The following is a 23,316-nucleotide window of genomic DNA, read 5'->3' as shown; positions in this document are numbered from 1 at the left end:
ATTTTAATTGGGTTGATATTAGCCAATGCAACTTTGACCTAGACAACGTTACTTGGAGAAGTCTTGACCTAGAGATTTTTCCTTAATTTGTATCATAATATAGTCATTTTACCATTTATAAACCACCCTTTATGTGAAAATATGGTAATTCAATTTCATCCAAATTTTGATTACTCTTTGAGATCTCTATATAAGGTGTCTCTCTCAATTCATTTCTACAACTTATCATATCTCATTAGTAAATCATCACAATATCACTTCATGATCATATTTGATCCAATGAGAAAAAAGAATATCAAGACATCTTTAATTATGTTTTATCTATGATTTTATGATGTTTCAATATTTTAGTGCATTAATACATAGAGGACATATCCTAATCTAGCATTGCATCATCAATTGGGGGTATAATCTTTTCAATTAAGTATTTTCATTTAAGCATTTCAATTCAAATTTCTATTTCAATTCATCAACAATGTAAGTTTGATAATTGACCTATGGTTTAACTTTGAGGAAAGTTTATATACAAATCTAATCACCATTTTCTCATCTTATGTATAGATCTAGGTTTACTTAAGAGTTTTGGTAGAGACACCAAAAAGAAATCACCTCAAGAGGAAATCATATAGACCTAGGTCTACAATCTCAAAAATAAAAGCAAGAAAAGGTCACCTGGGGTAATGTTGACCCAAGTTGGGGTTTTTTTAGGTGATCTCAAGCTCTTAAAGGTGGGTAATTTTTTTTGGATCCTTGTACAGAGTCTTGGGACTCCAAATCTTGATACATGCAAAGTGGGTCATTTTTTTGGACAAGGTCTCCCTACCCAACAATGACCTCCCATCTCAATCTATATTTTAGACATTTGTGTACAATTCAATTTCTCTTTTATTCAAGTGTACATGCTTTATAGTTTTTGTTTTTATTAGGGGTTATTGTTAGTTGTTTATGCCTAGATATTAATCACTCACTCAATCACTTGTAATAACAAAGGGAATATAAGTGCTAATAGTATGGCACTAAATTGAACAATCTTCCTATCCCTACAAGAGTTGCCAAAATTTAGTTTGTTGCACATTTTCCCCTCCTAAAATAACCTTAAAATGACTCCTTATACCCAAAATTATAGATAAACATATAAAAACTTACTTGGAGAGATCACCATTAATGGTATTATTTTGAATTTTCAATGTATATATCCCTCTTATGATGGAATTGGAATTTTATAGGTATGCTTTTAATCAAAAGGAATGAAAGGTGAACTAACATCCTCACATAATAATGACATAGATGTGAAAGGAAACTTTGGATAGGAAAGGGAAGGTGAAATGACACAAAGCTCATTCTATTATGTAACACGTAGAAAAGAAAACTGGATGGACAATTTTAATCCAATGGATTTTAGTATTCTAGTACGTAAAGTTTTGTGAAAGCATTTGTAACCAAATAAGATAGACAAGACCATGAGAAAACAATCATAACTCAAATGTTGATTTATAATGCAAAAGGAATATAACAAACACATCATATTAATATATATTTCCATTTCAAATATGCTTTAAAAAAATGACACAGTTTTAAATATTCACTACCAAAAATGGTACATCCCAAAATCCTTTTTTTCAAAGCCATTTTTGTCTCCCTTTAGCTTTTTAAAGATCTTATATATGAAACTGTCTGTTTTGAGATAACTATTTTTTAAAGCAATTGGTATGGAAATAATTTTTAGCACTCAAAAGTTATCATTAATACAACTATTTATAAAAGGCTACCTTGTATGTTGAAGTAGAATAATTAAACATCCTTGGGTGAAAGGTTTATGTCTACTTCCAATTGTATTTCCATGAAAAGGTGTTGAAGTTCAATAGATTTTTCCTCTTCCTCCATGATGAAGATTCCCTTGCGATATGTAGCAAAACCAGTCTTCTCCTTCCATGAAAGTGAGTGTAGTTGGGAGATGATATCAACTTTTTCTACTTCAAGCCAACTCAAATCAAGTTGCATGAAAGTCATGGGATCTTTACTTCACATTTATCACTTGATGAAAGCTCCATTTTTTAGAAAAAAAATTGACTAGTAGAAAATAAATTAGAAATGCCACTATGTTTCTTTGCAATATAACTCTAACCTCATTTAATTTTGACAATGAAAAATGATATTTTTTTATCTATTAAAAATTATGTTACTACCTTAATAAATCCACTTCATTAGGCTATCCATTTAAAATCTATGCTTTCTAAGGATTTGGAAATATTGTGCCTTCAAAAAGGTACCACACAATGTAATCACAAAGTATGTGGTTGGTGGGAATAAAATAACCAATCAAAAAAATCCAAGTTTGATCACTACTTCGATCCACCAGCTATTTGGATTTGATGAGGCAAAGTTTTCATCATTGATAATCAAGGACTCATTCAGTACCTCACACTTTTTGTAGGAGTTATGATTTGAGATTTCACCCAACCATCCAAAGTAAGGAATTAACATAGTTGGTGAAGTTGAGGGGATTTTCAAACTTATGTTAAGTGAAAGATAAATGTGAGTACCCAACATGTCAGTCCAGTTGAGTGATTAGAAGAGGTAATGAGGTTGACAATGCAGGAATGATCCTAATGGGGGAATTTTAAACTTTGAAGAGGAAAGAGACCAAAATATTCAAATTTAGGGGCAACAACACTTCTAAAATTTTAATATGATAAAGAAAAATGGCAAAGATTTATAATTTCTTGCCTCATGTGTGAAATTTCTCTTTATTTTATTATTGGCAAAGGGTGACTTCTTTCCAACCCCTATGCTTATTTTTTGGTGGTGGCTTCCAAATTTATTTACAATTGTATGTTTCTAGTCATTTAAGTTGCAATGGTCTTGATGATTAGAAATATTTATGTTCAACCTTTCATCTTTACTCTAAAACAAATTCGAAGCAAATTTGTAATTACACTATTTAAATTTGGGTTCATCCTCAATGGTTATTTTCTATCAAAGATTGATTTAATGGTCAACCCATCTATGTAGATCTCATCTTTAAAAAAAAATTAATAATTATTTGACACTTTTGAAGATATAATGGTTGTTTTTTATCCAATATGACTATCCCTCATGGACAAAACTATGGAAAATTCCTTTTAGAACTTTTTTTACTTTGCATATGCTTATGATCTATTATGTTCATCTCTCTATTCTTTTGTTTATCTCAACCTCACCTCTAGAAGATCTCAATTCCTAAGATGTTGAGTTATGTGTTCACAATTATGTTCCAATGGTCAATTTGGTGAGGTGTTAATTCTTCTACTTTGGCTTCTGTAAGCAATGGGATCAATGCTTTCATCTATTGATTGCATCAATTTTATGGTCTCTATACACACAATTAGACTTTTTGGTTTTTGGAATTTGTCACCATTTCTTATTTTAAGCATGTTTTTAGCATCTAGTGAAAATGGCATTCAATAGTTGATACTTGTATGTGCTTTCAAGTATGTTAAGAGAGTGATATTTTTTATATTATGTTAGCCATGATGTATGTGTTTAATATTTAAGGGGTTGGCCTTTATATAAATATATTTTATTATTAACAAATCAGTGATTGTGTTACCTTTATCAAAATAAATAATCAACATTTTAGAATTTTAACTTTTATATTTAAAAGCATACCAAGTCTTATATTTTAAATCTACTAAGTCTTAATTTTTTTAAGTTTACCAAATCTTGATTTTTTAAGTAATTATAACTTTAATATAAGTATAGATTATACAAAAAAATTAATTTTAGTAGTATATATTTTAAACAATAAAGCATAACTTCCAAATTAGAAAACTTTGTTAGTTAAGAATTTTTTTACTTGGAATCTTGTTCTTGGAGGTTGTATTCTTATAGAAAATTTAATTTTTCTCTAAAAAATATTTTTCTTTAGGATAAATGGAACTAAGAAAATGATGAGAGGTGGAATAATATGTAGAGCTTTGAAGGAAAGACCTCGATATAGCTTATTTTGTGGAGCATTCACAACTATGTTTACATGTGTAGATGAAGTTGTTGGTACATTTGGAGGATATTCCAGGCATGAAATTCTTCCCCTTAATTCATTTATTTTTAAGTTTTAATTATGAATTGATTAATTTAAATGGTATAGATTCATCATTATAATTTATAATTAATATTTTATACCATAACATTTATAAATATTAATTATTATTCTTGGTCAATATGGACTTGTTTAAAGAAGACAAAATCACATTCAATCATGTATATTTGGATTGTTATATTGATAGAGAAATAATTTTACTATATTTAAGAAATTATTTCAATAGAGAGTATTTATATGAATACAAATATTGGTGATTGTTCCCAAAGATCCTATATAGTACAATAATAAATTAGACTTATCATTTATTACTTTGATTTATGATTTTACCCCCTCTAATAATTCTTTTATCTAGAACCTATGTTGAAATTCCCAATTCAAAAACTATTGCAAAAAAAAAAAAAAAATCACTTTGCCAAAATGTCATTTCATTCAATATCCTATTTGGTGTCTCATATTTATTCAAATTAGGTTTCAAGGTCAAAAATTTTATTCTTTTTTCAAGAGCTTATATCCTTTTATAGATATTTAAAATGGTTCAATATACACCTAGTACATGTATATTTGCCACGTGCTCACATGTTTTTCATGTGAGCTTCTGAGTGTTGCATCTTTGGAGGTGTCTTTAGAGTTTCACTATTGTCTTTTCACATTCAATTCCTTTCTTATATATACAAGGTCTCTATATGTACATTTTACACTCTCATTTGTGCTATAGTGCTAATTTGGATTAATTATGTAGAAGTTTATTGTGCTTTTATATTTCTAATTAATCCCAATATTGTATCAAAGCATGCAATTGCTTGAATTTCATAACTTGACTAATATTGGAAAATTCCAACATTTATTGATCTAGGTTATGACATTCCTAAGTTTTAAAGACTTTTATAAATGATAATATAAAAAAGAGAGAATATATTGTAAAATACATAAAAATAGGCATCACAATAGAGAATGTGTTGGTTAGCTAAATTAATGTAAACCAAAAAACTATGTTGTGTTTTTTTTTTTTAAATGTATTTCTTTCTAGGAAATAAAAATCAAATTGAATCCCATCTAGATAAAGTTTCCATTACTTGCAAAAGTAAAAGAGGAAGATAGCTAGGTTATAAATGTTTTAGATTACAGTAAAAGCAAGTTTTAAAGGGACCCGAAACCCTTTACAAAAAACTAAAGATAAACATTAAAGCTCCACCAGGTTTTACAAGGACCTGAAACCTAAAGTTTAAAACAACAAAACTAGGTTTTACTAAGACTTGAAACCAAAAGTTTAAAACAACAAAGCTAGGTCTTAAAGGAACCTGAAACCAAAAGTTTAAACCATAAAAGATGACCAAGTTTTACAAGGACCTAGAACCTAGAGTTTAAACAAGATGGAAAGCAAAAAGAAAAAACCAAAAAAACTGCCTAGACCAGCAACTAGCACGCTTGCTCCACAACTAGCACCTACAACAGCTAGGTTATAAATGTTATAAATGTTGTATCATTAAGTTTATTAGGCTTTCTAATTAGGAAAAAATTCACATAGTTATTCTAAGTGTAAAAACATTTAGTTGGGATTAAGCTATGACTTGTTAAAGAAACTCATATATTTTGAGAGTTGTTTCCTATTAAATAGGATCTTAAAATACTATAAATTATAGTTTCTTTATTCAGATCTCATATTTAGATACAAGATTTTGGTAAAATATTTTTTCTAAGTAGTAAAATAATTTAAGGATGGAGGCAAATTTGGTCGGAGAACATTCAACAACTTCTCATCAGCTACTAGTGATGAGGTCATGAAATTGTGCCAAGTTGATGACAACAATATTTGTGCCAAAATTATTAAAGTCAAGATCATTTCCTAGTGGCAACAAAAATCACCTTACATCATTTGTGATTAGAGTGGTAATGAACTATAATGATGTTTATGTACATGACAATGAGGGCTTGGTGTTCAAAAAATTTATACTATGGATGGATTTGTATGCCCCCAATCATATTTCTTGGTTATTTGTAAATAAATGTGTTTGTCCATGTTCAAGAGATGGTGTAACTGATTAGAACTATTTTTTCCAACCAAAAGAGTTAGTGATAGTTATTGGATATGTGTTTATATTCATGACCTTGGTCTTTGATATATGTGTTTATCCCTATCCGAACATGGTGTAAGACCAATCTAGATGTGTGATTCCCTATCCTTGGTTCAATGGGTAGACGTCTATATCCCTAATCATAACATTGATCCTAGAAATATGTGTTTTTACCTTTCCAAACATGATGTAAGACCAAGATAGATGTATTAATCCCTATCCTTGGTTCCATGGGTAGATATATTTGTGCATGTTCTTAGATGAAAGTATAGTGAAGGTAGTGAGGCTAGTTCCATTATTTATTCTCATGAGAAGATGTAAATACATGTCCCTAATCATATCTTAAGATGAACTATTAGATTTTCTCATCAAGTATTACTGGGTCTACTTATCCACATTTAGAGAATGATGGAACATGGGGGGTGTTAGGAATACTACATCACTAAGTCTATTAGGTATGTTAATTAGAATAATTTAATGATAAAATAATAATGAGTTACAAAAAAACTCATATATCTATTCTAGGTGTAAAATCATTTAGTTAGGATTTCCTTATGAGTTGATGTGTGTGTGTGTGTGTGTGTGTGTGTGTGTGTGTGTGTGTGTGTGTGTGTATTGTTAGATTGTGGTGACTGATCAAGGAAGTACTGTACATGCTCCATAATTTTTTGGTGCCGAAAAAAAATTAGGGCCCTATTTTATTGGGATTTTGGGCTAACATATACTTATCAATTATAACCCTAAAGTGGTAAATATACTTGTATAAAATGGCTTAGGGTTAGGGATTGTTTCATTGTTGTGATGCAAAAATTGGTTCTTGCGGTGGTATTAATTTATAAGGGATTATGGATTGTAATTAGGTTGTAATCACTGGATCGTAATAATATCGAACTTGTTGTTTGGTGGACGTATCCCAAGGATTGGGTGAACCACATTAAATTTTGGTGTCTTGTGTTATTTTCTGTGTGATCTATTATTTTCTAATATTGTTTATATTTGAATGTAATTGTTATTTTTGTCCATGATTTAATTCTAACATATATATATATATATATATATATATATATATATATATATATATATATATATGGAAAGTTCTTCCCTCTAAAATTGGATCTAAAAAATCCTATATATATGTAATTTATATTGAAAAAAAAGATGAGAAATACATAGTATCTTGATTTTAATTAGATAAGCTTATATTTGTGTCTCCCATATTTTTAATAATAAAATATTAATTTATAAAAATAAATACAAACTAACAAACTAAATTTAAAATCATGACTAGAAGGGAAAACAACTTGAAGAAAAAGATGGAGTTCACTACTAAGGATGTGGTTGTGCCATGTCAATATCTATGTACCCTAATTAAGTCATCCTCACACACTATAGTCCATGTCATGTGTTATTGCAAATTTAGCTACTTTACAAATAAAAGATGAAACACTAACATAATGATATTCCAAACTATAAAAGAAATTATGACAATACTAAAATGATGCTACATTGATGGGAAATAAAATTATAGAAACATAATCAAACCTTTGTGTGATTATGATTTTAACGAACTTTTAGCTAAATGGAAGAACAACAAGGGCTTCTTAAAAGCTTTTCTATTTTGATTTGGATGATTCTTGATACAATTTTTTGTATTTCTATTATTAGATAATATATAATCATCATTGGAGTGGGAAGACATATTAATGTTTAGATTAGCACTCCTTCAAAAGGAAAATTGGGGTTTTAAGTATCTTTTGACACAAGAATCCCCAAATTAATATAGAAAAGAGATGAAAATATAAAATGATAAAAATCATTTTAAAACTTATATAAGAAGAAAAGTCAAACTACGTGAATTCCTAAGAGGAGTGGAGGTCATAAAAAGTTAAAATGAAGATTAAAAAATTATCTTCCAATTTAAGAGAAAAATGCTATTTTATATATATTTGAGGCAAATTAATAAGTAGAATGTATATTCAAAGTGTTCCCTATATGTTTATATTATAATAGATATCATCTATTGATTTACTAATGAAATATTGGTGAGTGATCTAAAATTAGTGAATAATCTATCTTTTCTTTGATTTGTGTGTATGATTTGGTATTTGTGAGTATTTAGAATGTTATTTAGATGGTGTGTGTAGAGTAAAACTTTGGTCTCTAATTAATTCTCATTTCAATCTAGGATTGGTCCTATGGAAATCCCCCAGTTTGTACCTAAGAGTATCAATTTGAGGTCATAGGTTGATCAAAGCTATAGTTTTTATTTGCACAAGGGATGAAGAAAGTAAATTAAGGGAATGGATACATCTAACTTACACTCCTAATTTAACAACATATTTGAACTTGTGCACTTTAATTGAAGGGTAAAATTGAACCACTCTTACACTTAATATCAAGCACATCATTTAATCTATGTTGAGGGACTAAATTAGTTATTTAATTTTGAATCACATTTGATATTTAAGTTAAACTAAACACCTAATCTAAAGTTCAAAATAAATACACACTTGGAGAAAATAAATGAAATTGTTAAGATGCCTAAACTAAAATCTCACTCAATGCAACTTATAATGAATCCACACCTTGACATTAGTTATGATTTCTTAGTCTAGACCCTAGATTAATTCCCAATTTGTGTTCCTTTTAATTTAAGAGATTGAAAAATGATGCAGTGCAAGGTAGGAGAATCCCCAAAGGAGATGTCCTAGACCCCAACAAATAACCACACAGTGGAAACACAACAAGAATGCGAGATCTGATACCAAATCACAACTCTTTATTCATTAATATAACTCTTTACATGCAATGTGCTCGATTGTAAGGCCTTCTGAGTTATGACAAAACACAACAACAATTACAATAATACTTTTGCAAGATCCCTCAAGATCCCATCCAAACCCTAGCCCAACTAGTCCAAATCTGCAATCTGGAAGAAAACCCTAAGTAAATCTCAACTTGTGCTCGCAAGCCCACCAATAAATCTCCTAGTTTTGAAGTTGCAACTACTAGCTCTTCAAAGTTCACATCATCTTCTCCAAGATGGATGATAATAACTTAAAGACTCCACAAGACCTCCTACTTATACCCAACTAAACCACAAGTCAGTTTGGTTCACTACAAGTTAAATTAAAACCCTTACATTAAATATATGTTGAGCCACAACTTGGGTACAACACAAATTAAATACCCAAAGTCAACTATAACACAAATTAAATGCCAAAAAATGGCTCATTGTCAACTCAGAACCTATAGGAACCAAGACCAGATTGAGTATCAGAGAAACCAAGCTGAGCATTAGTAAAACCACAAGCATTGCCTCCTAGTGCATGTCAAGCAACCAACACATGTCGAGCATTGTAGTGAATGTCAAGAAATTTGTATATGTTGAGCTCCTTTAGTGACTGAGCCCCTTCAATGACCGAGCTCCTAAGCCAAAACTATACCCAATAGCGATCGAGCACCATTGTTTTGTGACCGAGTCCACAACACCTAGCCAAAATACCTCCAACATGTAGGATTGCTAAAAACCCTAGGATGCTCCTGTATCAAAAAATGGTTCTGCTTCCTATCATTCATGTGACAAGAAGTAGGAAAAATTATAAAAGGACAATAATTATCTATTCTACAATTGTTACCACCACAAGTAATATTTCTGACTAAGAGACCTAAAGTTTAAAAAATTAATATCACAATCAAAGCCTGAAAAGCATTTTCATTAATTAGAAATGGAAATATTCATGTGTATCTAATAAAGTTCTAGATTGAGATAAACCAAAGAATGAACTATTTTAATCTTGAAATTATTCAAATGTCATTATAAAATAACAACATTTAAGCATTTGAACTTTTCAATGTAACAATCCTTAATGCTTAATTCAAAAACATTTAAAGCTAAATAAAATAATAATAATAATTAATTAATAGATCAATAACAACATACTTAAAAGAACACATTAATATAGTAAATAAAACTCAACACATCAAACTATAAATAATTCACTTGATAACACGAGCAACAGGGGCATGCCTCCTTAGTCACCAAGGCACCATCATACATGAAATTGATCATGTGACACATCAATTACAAACAACGAGAGATAAAAGTAGCAATATATTCATATACTCCATTATTTCATATACACATAGATAAAATTATATCTCCATTATTTCATATACACATATTCATACCAAGATAATATAACAACCAAATCTAAGCTTGGTATGGCCATCAAATTATATGTTTCCCATAATATATTTTATAACAAATTAGCCACATGCCAAAACTTTATTTATAACAACTAAAATCTAAACAAAAACTATAATATTTAACTCCATTCATATAAGACCAAATATCTTTCTTTAGAAAAAATAATATAATAACTAGGAAATAACTAACTCAAAACTACCTTTATTTCTCATGTGCTTCTTCACTTCCTACATCCTTGTCAACTAGATCATCTTTGCATTCATTTCCTACCATCTTGGGCCAAAAAATAGTCAATGCATCTAAATAATCCAAAATTTATAAAAATCCTAATTTCCTTTTCATTATTCATTAAAGATTGAGTCCCTTAATTCATTTGTAACAAGAAGACAAACATACATATAGGAAAAAAGGAAAAGCAAAAAAAAAGGATGAGTAAAAGTGGATAAAAACAATGAAAAGTACATTGAATCCCTCATTATTGGATTGACTTATGGTTGTAGTGACACATATATGTATATATATGGAAAAATAATAAGAATGGGAAACTAGTGGAAGAATAAGTGATGGTGATACTAGGACAATCAACTTGAGTGGTAGAGGCAGTTGAAGTGATAAGTATAGGATTATAGGAAGGCTTACAATAAAATGAATGTTGAGGGGATTGGGAAGAGTATATACCATTAAGAGATGAATAATATACATGTTAATGATAAATCAATTAAAACCTTATATAAAAGAATGATTAATTATCAAGGAATTCAATATGAGAAAGTATACCAATAAGTATTAATCTTGTAAAGTGATAGGCTTTCTTCACAACCTAAATAGCATGATGATAATCTTGTTTTTCTTCATAATCCACAGTACAATGTTTAGTATAATTTTATTATGAGAGATTATCTTGTTGTTATTAGAATAGTTAACATTAATATAGTTTAGATAAGCATTCAATCCAAGAGGAAGATTAGGGTTTTGAGTGGAAATCCTAGCTAATGAATACAGATTACAATATAAACAAGAAAATACACAATAAATATAACAAATGATGTGTCTCAAGTGGAAATCACATTGGGGAATTAAACTTCTCTAAATGATTTCCTCACAAACTCAACCAAAATGTTACGTTTTACAATGTCTCACTAACAATTTTATAATGTTGCACTAGCTAATAGATGCCTCACTTCTATTTTATAGCTTCTTACTAGAAATGCCTCATTGGACTTACAAAGCCTTATACAACTCTACATTCATTTCAAAACACAAATTACTACCTCTATTTGATTACAATACATATTCTAGTTCAAGACTCAAGAATCATATGTATCAATAAGAATCTTAGAGCTTGTACAATCATTATTGCATATGAGTAAAACTTTCATACAATAATGCATTATATGCATTCTAATAATTACACATATGAAATTGATAAATGATCTTCTAATTATGCATAAAATATTCTATGTTTATTCACTCTTTGTGTATATGCTCATAATATTTGTCTAAGAATAATTTTTTTTTTAAATCTTGACATCTTCACTTAGAAATATATCATTTATTTAAAAAGATCTAGATTTCTATTGGATCAGAGGAAATATGACTCTACAACTTACTTCTTGGAGTTCATGATTTGCTTCTTGGTGTGTCACTAAAGTGACACTTTGTGATGCAGGGAAGGAGGGGGAAAAGGATACCTCCCAGCTACCATTTCTTGGAGTTACACATAGAAGCCACCAAATAGGATAAACCATGAGAAATTATAGAGAAATCAATGCAACAATGAGAGATAATATTCATTCAACATGTCAAGCATAAGGCCTATCTAGTTGTAGCCAAATACAATCAAATTACAGTCATGAACTTTAGAGCTTGGACTTAAAGAGCTGATATTTTGTATCTTCCTTCTATCTAGATTTATTGTCCTTTCCTAATCATATACTTCTTCTTTTATATCTGACAAGACCATAATTTGGCCTATCAGGCAATTTATTACAAAATATAGGTCCTACCCCAAAGGAGAATATAATAAGCTTTTAAACAAGAAAATTAACTTTCACGAGGACAAGGATAGTTCCACACATGACCTAGGAAGAGAATCCCAAGTATGCCAAAAACAAAACCTCACCAAAGCCAAACATGCATGTTACTTGAGCTACTAAGAAAATAACATACCTCAAACAAAGAGAAGGATAACTCCTACAAATAATGGAATTAAGTTCTACAAGATTATGAAAAGGATCCAAAATAGGTTCACATTAAGGATCTAACTCCATGGAAAGAGAAAACATGAACAAGAATGATCATTCTTCAAACAAAAAATAAGAACAATGAAAGAAAATCTTTTTGGTTGATGAAAGACTACCAAAGTACCCAAAATCATCCTACATCATAGACTAGGGGTAACAATAGAATTGATGTCCACATAGGGAAGATCTAATGCTCTAAGAAGTATCATAAATATCCAACTCAACTTTTGTGATCCAAGATTTTCTTCAAAAGGTTTTCCCTACCACTAAACCAAGTAATCATTGTAATATTTTCCGCTAGTACTCTTACTAATTCTAGTATCCAAGATTTTGTCAATTCCCTATGTCTTCTTCTTAGGATAATCAAGATCATCAGATGTCCCTTCATCTGATTCATGATACTCAAATATGTCTATAACATTAAACACGGGCAAAATATCCATATCCTTAGGCAATTCAACTTCAAAAGCATTACCACTATCATGTTTCTTCAGGATTCTACAAGGTCCAAACTTCTTCATCTTCATCTTACTATATTATGAACTAAAAAATTATTCTTCTTCAAATGCACCATCACCTCATCTCCAACCTCAAAATTCATATGTATTCTCTTATTATCTATGGGCTATCTTTATATCCTTGATTACTATCATGTAGATTACATTTCACTTCTTCATGCATATTCTTCATAAAGTCGACAAATTCTTCAGTCTTGGCATTATTTTTCATTTTAGCATCCAATCTCCTTAATTTAGTAGTTCCTCTAGGACTCATTCCATTTGCAATTTTAAAGGCAAACTTCTTAGTACTTCTATTCACATAATTTTTATATGCAAACTCAGCCTGTGTCAAAATCAAATCCCAAATAGTGGATTTTTCTCCAATAAAACACCTCAAAAGGTTACCCAAACTTTTGTATACAAATTTAGTACATTTTTTTTAGTCTATGGATTAAATGTAGAACTAAAATTAAGATCAATATTTGTCTTTCTCCAAAGTGTCCTCCAAAAATAACTAGTAAACTTAGTATCACTGTCTGAAACAATAGTCTTAGGAAGTCCTTGAAGTTTAACAATGTCTCTAAAAAATAAATTGGCTATGTATTTCAGCTAATGTCTTCTTGCAAGCTATAAAATGTGCCATTTTAGAAAATATGTCAACCACCACAAAGAGAGATTCATTACCTCTCGAAGTTCTAGGTAATCCCATAACAAAATCTATACTAATATCTATTAGCAATTTGACCAAGAGGTGAGTATGGAAATATATTAAGAGGAAAATTGCAGGCATTTTGGGTTGTGATATTGGATCTCTTCCTTCTACATATTTGGGACTACCTCTAGGGACCAAACCTCCTGACCTCTTTTGGAACAATATCATTGATAGATTCAATAGAAAGTTGGTGGGTTGGAGAGGCATTACCCTAAGTCAGGTGGGAAAAGTGCTTCTGATCAAATCTACTCTGTAGAATTTTCTAACTTATGCTTTAAGTCTCTTCTCTATTATTACAAAAGTGGTTGATACTTTGGAATCCATTTAGAGCAATTTATTGTGGGCTAGTGCTAAAGGAAATAATAAGTACCTACTAGTGGCTTGGGAGACTATTTGTAGACCCAAAAAGTATGGGTGCTGGAGATTAGGAATCTGAAATAGTTCAATAGGGCTCTTCAAGCTAAACAGATATGGAGGATTTTTAACTCCACAAGGGAATGAAGGGATATTTTGAAGGACAAATATGCAGCTAATATAAATTTCAAATAGTTCATTAGTAGGGACCTTGACCCAAGGGTATTAAACATATGGAATGGCAATCTAAGGACGAAGGACATAGCCACTGAGAAAGCAAAATGGAAATTAAGCAATGGTGAAGGTATAAATTTTTGGCATGACGACTAGCTAAGACAAAGGCCATTATGGAACATTGAGTCATTTAATAGATGGGAAAATTTATGTATGGAAAGATTTGGTTGTAAAGTGAGTGACTACAGGGACAATAATGAATGGGTGAATCTGACTGAGTTGTTCTAGGAGCTAAAGCCACTTATGGACATGATAAGGCATATTCCTTTGTCCCCCAACAAGGATGCCATTATTTTGGGGGAGACAAAGGATGGTAAATACACCATTGCGTCAGGCTATGAAACCATGCAAAACAAGGAAGCAATCCATATTTGGGCCAAAGCCTGGTATCCTGGCCTTATTCCCAAAATCAACATTTTTTTTCTAGATAATGTTCCAAAACCATATCTTGACAATGGAAATCCTCACCAAGAGGGGGCATTTGATGTCTAATAGATGCATTATTTGTAAAAACCATAGCAAGAGTGTGCATCATATCATTATACATTGCCACTTCACTAGAGATATATGGTCTTATTTCATGTCTTTCTTCAAGATGACCTGGTGTTTTCCTAATAACACTGCTGATCTCTTTGAATAATGGCACCATGGGGCTAATGCAAATGTGAATAAGGGTATGTGGGAATCAACTTTGCCTCATGTCTGTTGGGGAGTTTGGAAGGAGTAAAATAAAAAAAAATTTAGGGAGAAAGAAACTAATGCTAATCTTCCACAAAAGCCTTAATGCTTTGTTAGAGAACTACACTACCAATAAAGGTCATAAACCTCTTCTCAGCACAAAGGAAATTGAAAGAAATAAGAGGGAGGACTGTAGATGGACTCTCCCACCTAAGGGTTAATGTAAATATAATTTTGATGGGGCTACCAAAGGAAACCCTGGTAAGGTTGGGGTGGGTGAAATCATCATAAATGCCCATGGAAAAGGAATTGTTGCTATTTCAGCTCCTTTGGGTATGCAAACTAACCACTATGCAGAGGCAACTATGACACATCAAACAATCAAACTTACTTGAGACATGGGATTCAGGAATCTATGGTTGGAGGGAGACTCCAAGAATATTATAGACTATCTTAATGAGAAGAATGAGCCTATGTGAATGATTGTGAATATCACTAAAGATTGCATTCAAATCCTTAAGTCTTTTAATAATATATATGGCTCATGAGTATAGGGAAGCTAATCAAGTGGTTGATAGGTTGGCCAATTGGGCAGTCAAGAATGATGAAATGAAAAAGTGGATGAATGGGTATAGTATTTCGTCAAAAATCCTAGAGTTGATAGAAAGGGAGAGGATCCCTTGCAGATTGGGAAACTTTAAAGGTCAATTATGAAAGGTTATGTGTTATGGGAAATGTGCCAAAATATGATGTGTAAGTATGATAACCGAAGCATGAAAGACATTATTAATATTCATCATCACACTTTGAGGCTTAATTTTGGGTATCAAGTACATAAGTTGAAAAGGAGTTTTGTAAAAATAATTCATATCAATTGGAATCAGTCGTCAAAGCATATCATTACCAAAAGAAAAGCTTGTAGAGAGGATGAAGACATGGTGAGGGAAAGACATAGGAGGGAACCTAAGGATGAAGTAGAGAAGTGGTGTCAGCACTCTAAGGTGTGGAGCATTTTGAAAAAAGGAGATGTTACCACATTCATTGAACAACTTCATGGATGGAAACCCTCTATTATGTGTAGCATGGTTAAGAGCTAGAATGAGGGCATTTTTAAGATTGATGAGGTGGATTTCATGATGATGGAGGAGGTTATCTCTATGGTGACAGGAATACCTATTATTGGGAATAAATTCTATAGAGATAGACATATTTCTGAGCAGGCTATGATCAAATTTACCAAGGATGTGGAGGAAAAGAAGGCTTTAGTGAAGAAAAGAACCTACTATGTATTAAGCTCTATCAAGCTATTGTGGAGGTTTGTGCTGAGTGTTATCATCAAGTATATTTCCCTCGACATCATATTCAACCACCTCTGTACTCATAATTTCATGCTTCTCAACCATTTCAAGTATGAAGTGAAGATTTCAATCCCTTTTTTCCTATATTTATCTATTAATGAGAATATCAATGACTATAGGGAGGAGGACATAGGTAATCTAGCCTTGCATGAGGGGCTTTTGTTGTTAATTTATGAATTTTTTAAGGCTAGGACTATGGAGAAAGAAAATTAAGAATAGGAAGGTGAGAAAGGGGGACAAAGATAAGACAGATGAGTTGGGAGAGGATTATACCCCATCTGATATTGAGGAAAGCCAAGAGATGCATTCAGATACGAAGGAGGATGCTACCGCATAGCACAAAAAGGGGAAAAAGAGAATCAAAATCAAGAAAAAGAACAAAAAGAAAAATACCAATCCTAAACAGGGCATTGAGATTCTGTCTGATAGAGACTACAATGAGAGCATAGAGGGCATGGATACAAAGGGTGACAATGCTGATGGGGAGGAAGATACCAATCTTAGAGCGGAGGAAAATAAGGAGAGGATACGTGGAAAGAGAAATATTACTATTAAGATGTTTGCCAACAAAGAGGTGGATTATGTGAGCAAGCCTTTCTGGAGGGTGAAAAGAGAGAGAGATATCAAATCGAAGAAGGAAAGGTAGGAGGAGGGGAAGGATAGTCATGAGGAAGATGACAAGCATGGGAGTGGGCAAGAGAATGAGTATGATTTTGAGGAATTTGGTCCAGCCATTACACATGTATGATTTCAGGCAAAGCCATGAATGTGGTTTGGAGGAATTTTAATAATGTTTCTACAAGGATGGGGCTCAAGAGAGAGATGATTAAAACTTCGGTTAAGGAAAATAAGGAGGGAAAAATACAAATGGAGGAGTTGGTTGACCCTACCCTTGTTATTTTGAGCAACATCACAAAGGAAAACCCTCAAATGGATATGCTTAACAATGCAAAAAATAGTACTATCGATAGTTATCAAACCACAAAATGGACTTTTTATGAAATCTAGGAGCTTAACTATAGAGTGGGTAGATTGGAGAGGGATAATTACAACATTTAGAATAGGAAAACCAAGGAGGAAAAAGATATGGAAAATAGAGTGGAGGAAGTGAAGAGTAGAGTTCAAACCATGGAGGACACTTTGCAAAAAATTGTTGAGAAAAACTATAACATTCTTAAAGCATCTAATGACAACATAAAGGTGCTCATAAAAAAAATTGAAGAAAACATGATTAGTAAGGAGGATGACCAATCTCCCAACATCAACAAATATAAGTCTCTTGAGGATGGATTGAGGAAGAGAACTAATTCCAGCACAAAGAAAAAGGACATCTAGGAACCTAATAAAGATCTTTCAGACCTGAAAGAGGTGGCTGGAAGAATGTCAAAGCTACAGATTTAAGTTGTGGAAATCCTCAGAGAAATTGTCTAAGTTTTTCTCCTACTTTTGGACCTTTCCTAGTTTTTTGTTTTGCTTACCTTTTTTTTTTGGTTTTATCTTGTTTTTCTATGGGGGGCTATTGTTCAGCCTATGACTTTTATATTGTTGATACTTTAATCACTTTATCTATGTTAATCTTTTAGTCTTGTAGGGTTTCAGGCCCCCATCAAACCCTATTTTCCTTAATCAAAAACATATCATCCATATAAAGTCAGTATATTATGGAGACAAGTTTTTTTTTAAAGATTTAGAAAATTATCGAAGTGTTGAAAAGGATAACTATCAACAGAGGTGCATGTTCAGTTTATGGATTTCATATATAGTGAATTGGCATTTGAAAACTTGAGGGAACTAGGAACAGGTTATGATGATCCTAAATCTCAGAGCGCATGTCATTATGTGTAGTATGGATAGAGCTAGTAATGTCTTATCAGTTGGAGTCTTGTACATGCAAAACAAGGCAAAGGCAAGAGAATGATCAATTGTGTTAAGGAATTATAATTTTACCAAAATAATTACTTGACTAATTAGGGATGATATCCCAGATATTGATCCTAACTTAGCAAAATTAAATTTTGGATTTTGGGATACATGTGAAGATAGAAGGTTGACATGATAGAATAAGTTAGTATAAAGGAAATATTTGTTTATGCAAAGTTGTGTGATGTCTTTGGACATTGAAATGAACTTTCTATATGATGTGAACTTTATGTTAGAGAAGAGAAAGGAAAATATATGTGAAGTTGTGAATAGAGAGCTATAAAGGACAAATTAGATATTGCAGATATCAGCATTGTCAAAAGATCTTTGTATCTATTCCTTTTATGTACAGAATATATAATTATAATTGCATGTTTAGGTAGCATGATCATCTTACATATATTTTTTAATTGTAACAACAACTCCTAACAGGGTTGAGGATTCTAACAAGGCCTAGTCCTCTAACAAGGAGAGAAATGTTATGCAAACGTAATAAACTCCTAAGAGGGTCAATATCTTTCACAATATACTTTTGATTAATGGATCATTTTGTGGGTCTCATCCCCGCTATGTTTTTCCCTTGGCCAAGGTTTCACCAGTTAATAAATAATGGTATTATGATTTACACTGTGTTATTGCTATGTTTACTTTTAAGTATAATCATATGTGCATGTTTTAAGATTGTAAAAGATATCCATAGTTGGGGAAAAAGTTTGTGAAATATTGATTCACCCTCTCCCCCCTCTCAGTGTTTCCTATTTCTAATTATATCTTCCCAAGGTCTAAAGGAATAGGAAAAGACATGTATAAACCAACATTATGGCTACTTCCTTTAGCAACTTGACATATTATGTAACTTCTAAGCATCCTATATATTTTTAACCAATAGTATATTTCTAAAATCACCTTCACTATCTTATCAATCCCAATTTGTCTTGCAAGTCCACCACTATGTTTTTCTTTAATAATAATCTCTAGCATAGATTCTCTAGGTATACATAACTAAATTCCTTTAAACAACATGTCTTCCTAAATGAAATAATCAACCCACTTATTGTGTTCATTTATCACAAGGTTCTTACAAGATTTCCAAGTTTCCACCCAATTAGGGTTAGTTTCATACAAGTTCTTCAAATTCTCAAAACCAAGCACTCCAACTCTCATCTCTATCGAAAAATATTTTATTCTACTCAATGCATATGCTACCTTATTCAACTATCCACTCTCATGTTTCAACACAACAAAAAATTTATGCATATACTAAACCCATTTCATGTCTCTAATTCAACTTATTTTGACTTCCCATATATTATAAAGCTTTATGATCAATGTATAACATAAATTCTCTAGGCATCAAATAGTGTCTATATTCCTTCAAATCTCAAGTAATTGCATATAATTATTGAGCATAGACTAAATATTTCCACTTAACATCATTTAATTTTTCGTTGTAGAAAGCTATAGGCTTAATTTCTTCACTCAAAATAACACCAATGGTATTATCACTACCATCACAATCAACTTGGAAAACTTTTTTAAAATCAGAAAAATCAAGAATGGATAATTCTACAACCTTTTTCTTCAATATTACAAAGCTTCTATTTTCTCCATGTGTCCATTTGAAATATTTGTTATCACCTCTCATAGTCTCTTTCATATCATTACAACTTGAACTAAATTTTCTAATAAACTTTCTATAGAAACTTGTCAATCTATGAAATGATCTAACTTCTCCAACATTCTTTAGTTGTAGGTCAATCAAGAATATAATTTACCTTCTTAAGATCCATCTTCAAACCATCAATAGAAATCACAAAACCAAGATACACAAGCTCCATTTTCATAAAAGAACGTTTCTTCAAATTAATCAATAACTTCTCTTCTTTCAACCTCTATAAAACTTGTCTAATATGCTCAAGGTGTTCTTCTTTTGTCTTTAGATTAGTATCATCAAGGTATGCAATTACAAACTTATCCAAGAATATCTTCAAAACCCATTCGTCGGCCTCATAAAAGAACTAGGTGCATTAGTTAAACCAAAAGCATAACCAATGACTCATGAAAACCTTCATTAGTCTTAAAAGAAGTCTTCCATTCATCTCTCTCTTTAATTATAATATGACCATAGCCACTTTTCAAATCAATATTTGTAAAATACTTTACTCCACTCAATCTGTCCATAATGTCATCCATCCTAGACAATGGAAACCTATACTTTATTGTTATCTTGTTCATAGCTTTAGAATCTGTACACATTCTCCATCCTCTATTCTTCTTAGGTGCTAATATAATAGCTATTGCACAACAACTCAAACTTTCTTTAATCAAACCGTTCTTTAGAATTATTTATTTTGTCTATTTAGTTCCTCACTTTTAGTAGGTGTCTATGTGGTATTTTATTAGGAAAACTAGCTCTAGGTATTAAATCCATACAATGACGTCTACTTCTCACTGTTGGAAGTCTTATTGGGAAGTGGGATCTATAAAACTTTTAACTTCTTTTAAGAAAATCATATGCTTTCACCATTAACCTATCTCATATCTAGACCATCAATCATATAACCATAAACTATAATGCTAAAGCAAATCTAAGTATGCATCCCATCCAAAAACATGAAAGTAAATGTAAACACATAACACATAAGATTTGGTTACCCAGAAACCCTCCAAGGTTAAGGTAAAACTAGGGTGGGGATGACACCCACAAATCTTCACTACTACAGTAATAAAGTGTGCTTCTTAAGGCTACAATGTTTTATCACTTTTGGTGATCTACCCTATGAGGGGTATGTCATGTAAGGAGCTTACAAGACTTATTTAGTCTACATTGATTAAAGGATTTAAAGTTACAACTAAGTAATCTCTCTAATAGGATATTTTAATTGGCTTGTTAGGACCATTGTGTTAAGAGATTTACCCTAATACACTGGTTAGAATGTCTCAGTACCTGATCCTATGATTAGCACTTTGTTGCTAAGTTATGGAGCTTCTCTTTCCAATTTGGATTTGATCTCCTTATTTGATATTCTCTATTCTTCCTTTTCACTACTAGGTTGCTATGTCTAGTATCTCTACTTCTAACACAAAAACATAGCCTTCTTTCAGTATCATGTTGTCTCTCCTTGCATCCCTTATGATTTAGGGTTTGGGTCCCACTTTAAATAAATAATTGATGAGCCTTCTAGATCTAGATCAATAATCTAGATTCATCCCTTCGTCATTTAGTCCTTCCATTTTTCTAATTGGTTGATTACCTCACATAGGGATCAATGATCTCTGACAAAATGTGTGATTGTCTTCTTAGTTGTCTCTATAATTCATGAATTAAGTGTAGAAGTCGGCCCAAAATGGTTTTCATAAGTGTGTGTTCCATCACAAACACATATGTTAAAACTAGTTTACTTGGCACTTGAATATCCTGATGCTTGGTCAATACTGATATTCATGTTGTCCCTCAGCATCAACTAACTCTTCTTCACTCGACATTTATTGACTGCTAATATGATCGACATATATTGTCACTCAGTCCAAACTAGAGTACTTGACAAATGAAGACCTACTTGGTTCAAGCTGAAATGTCAACAAGTCTATTATACATTGCTTAACCTTTATTGGATGGCTTAGCCATAGTAATGACTAGCCAACTCTGCCTAGGAAATGGCTAAGTGTCTAACACTAATAGGAAACATGGCTTAGAGATCAACACTCACATGGGGTAATACATCATAAACATTATCATAAATAATATCTTGAAATTTAGCCAACAAAGATCTCACCTCCAGTGCATGCTCAAGTTTGTCTTGTTTCTCAATCTTTCTAGGAATCAAGGCAAAAAAAACATTTTGTTTCTTCGTATCTTTCACAAACTGATTTCCCTCAACCAAAAAAACTCTTATAGAAGTACACTAATTCTCCTTAGACTTCTCAACTAAAGGCAACACTACATGTTTCTTTTTATTAGCCCAAATAGTATATTGATTCAATCTACCACCATGCAAAGCTTTCTTATCATATTGCTAAGGTCTTCCAAAAACTATATGACAACAATCCATAAGCATGATATCACATAGAAATTCATCAAAGTAATTCCTAATCTTAAATTTTACAAGGTATTATTCACTTATCAACAATCTATGTTCATCCTTGATCCAAGTAATGTGAAAAGGATTAGGTTGATCCAATTTCTATAATTTTAGCTTAGTTACCAATTCCTCAAATGCTAAATTCTTAGAACTACCATAGTCAATAATCACTTCGCAACATTTATCTTCAATATTACATCTACTCTTAAAAAGAGTTTTCCTCAGAGATGGTTCATTATACAACTATCCACTCCACAAAGTTTTTATCATTGTCAATTTCTCTCCTTTCTTAGGTTCATTAGGTGCATCAATAGATTCTTCCTGAATCAAAGCATTTCTACTACCAATTCCCACTTTCTTACCAAAAAATGTACATTCAAAAGATTTATGTCCTTCTTTCTAACACTTCAAGATCTATCTCCTCTCTTTCCATGATTAATATATTATATTAATCATTATAATTACCTCTAGTGTAGTTACCTCTTCATATGCTTCTATTGTCTTCTTCTCATTTAGATTCACTTCTTTCATTAGATACAATCTTAGATTTCTACTTTCCCCAAAAGATCTTTCTCTACTTTGATGAAATATTTAACCTCTTGCTCTATGTCTACTTTCTTATTTCTTTGCTAAAATTTCTTCATCTCTCAAGGCATACAAATATGCTTCTTTAACATTGTCCATCTTTACAAAGCTAATTTCATCTTGAATATAAGTCCTCAAACTATTTAAGTATCTAGAAACTTTCTCAATCTCATCATCAATGTGTCTAGATCTAATGTCCAACTTATAGAATTCTTCAATATAATATTTCATAGTCATGTCTTTCTTTTCTATCTCAAATTTTACATTCTTCTCAAAAAATTAAATTA

Source organism: Cupressus sempervirens, chromosome 2 (genome assembly GCF_028749045.1).
Source record: "Cupressus sempervirens isolate cs-2001-9-10 chromosome 2, ASM2874904v1, whole genome shotgun sequence".
NCBI lineage: Eukaryota > Viridiplantae > Streptophyta > Pinopsida > Cupressales > Cupressaceae > Cupressus > Cupressus sempervirens.
The sequence above is the reverse complement of the archived record's forward strand: the minus strand, read 5'-3'. Positions refer to the sequence as shown.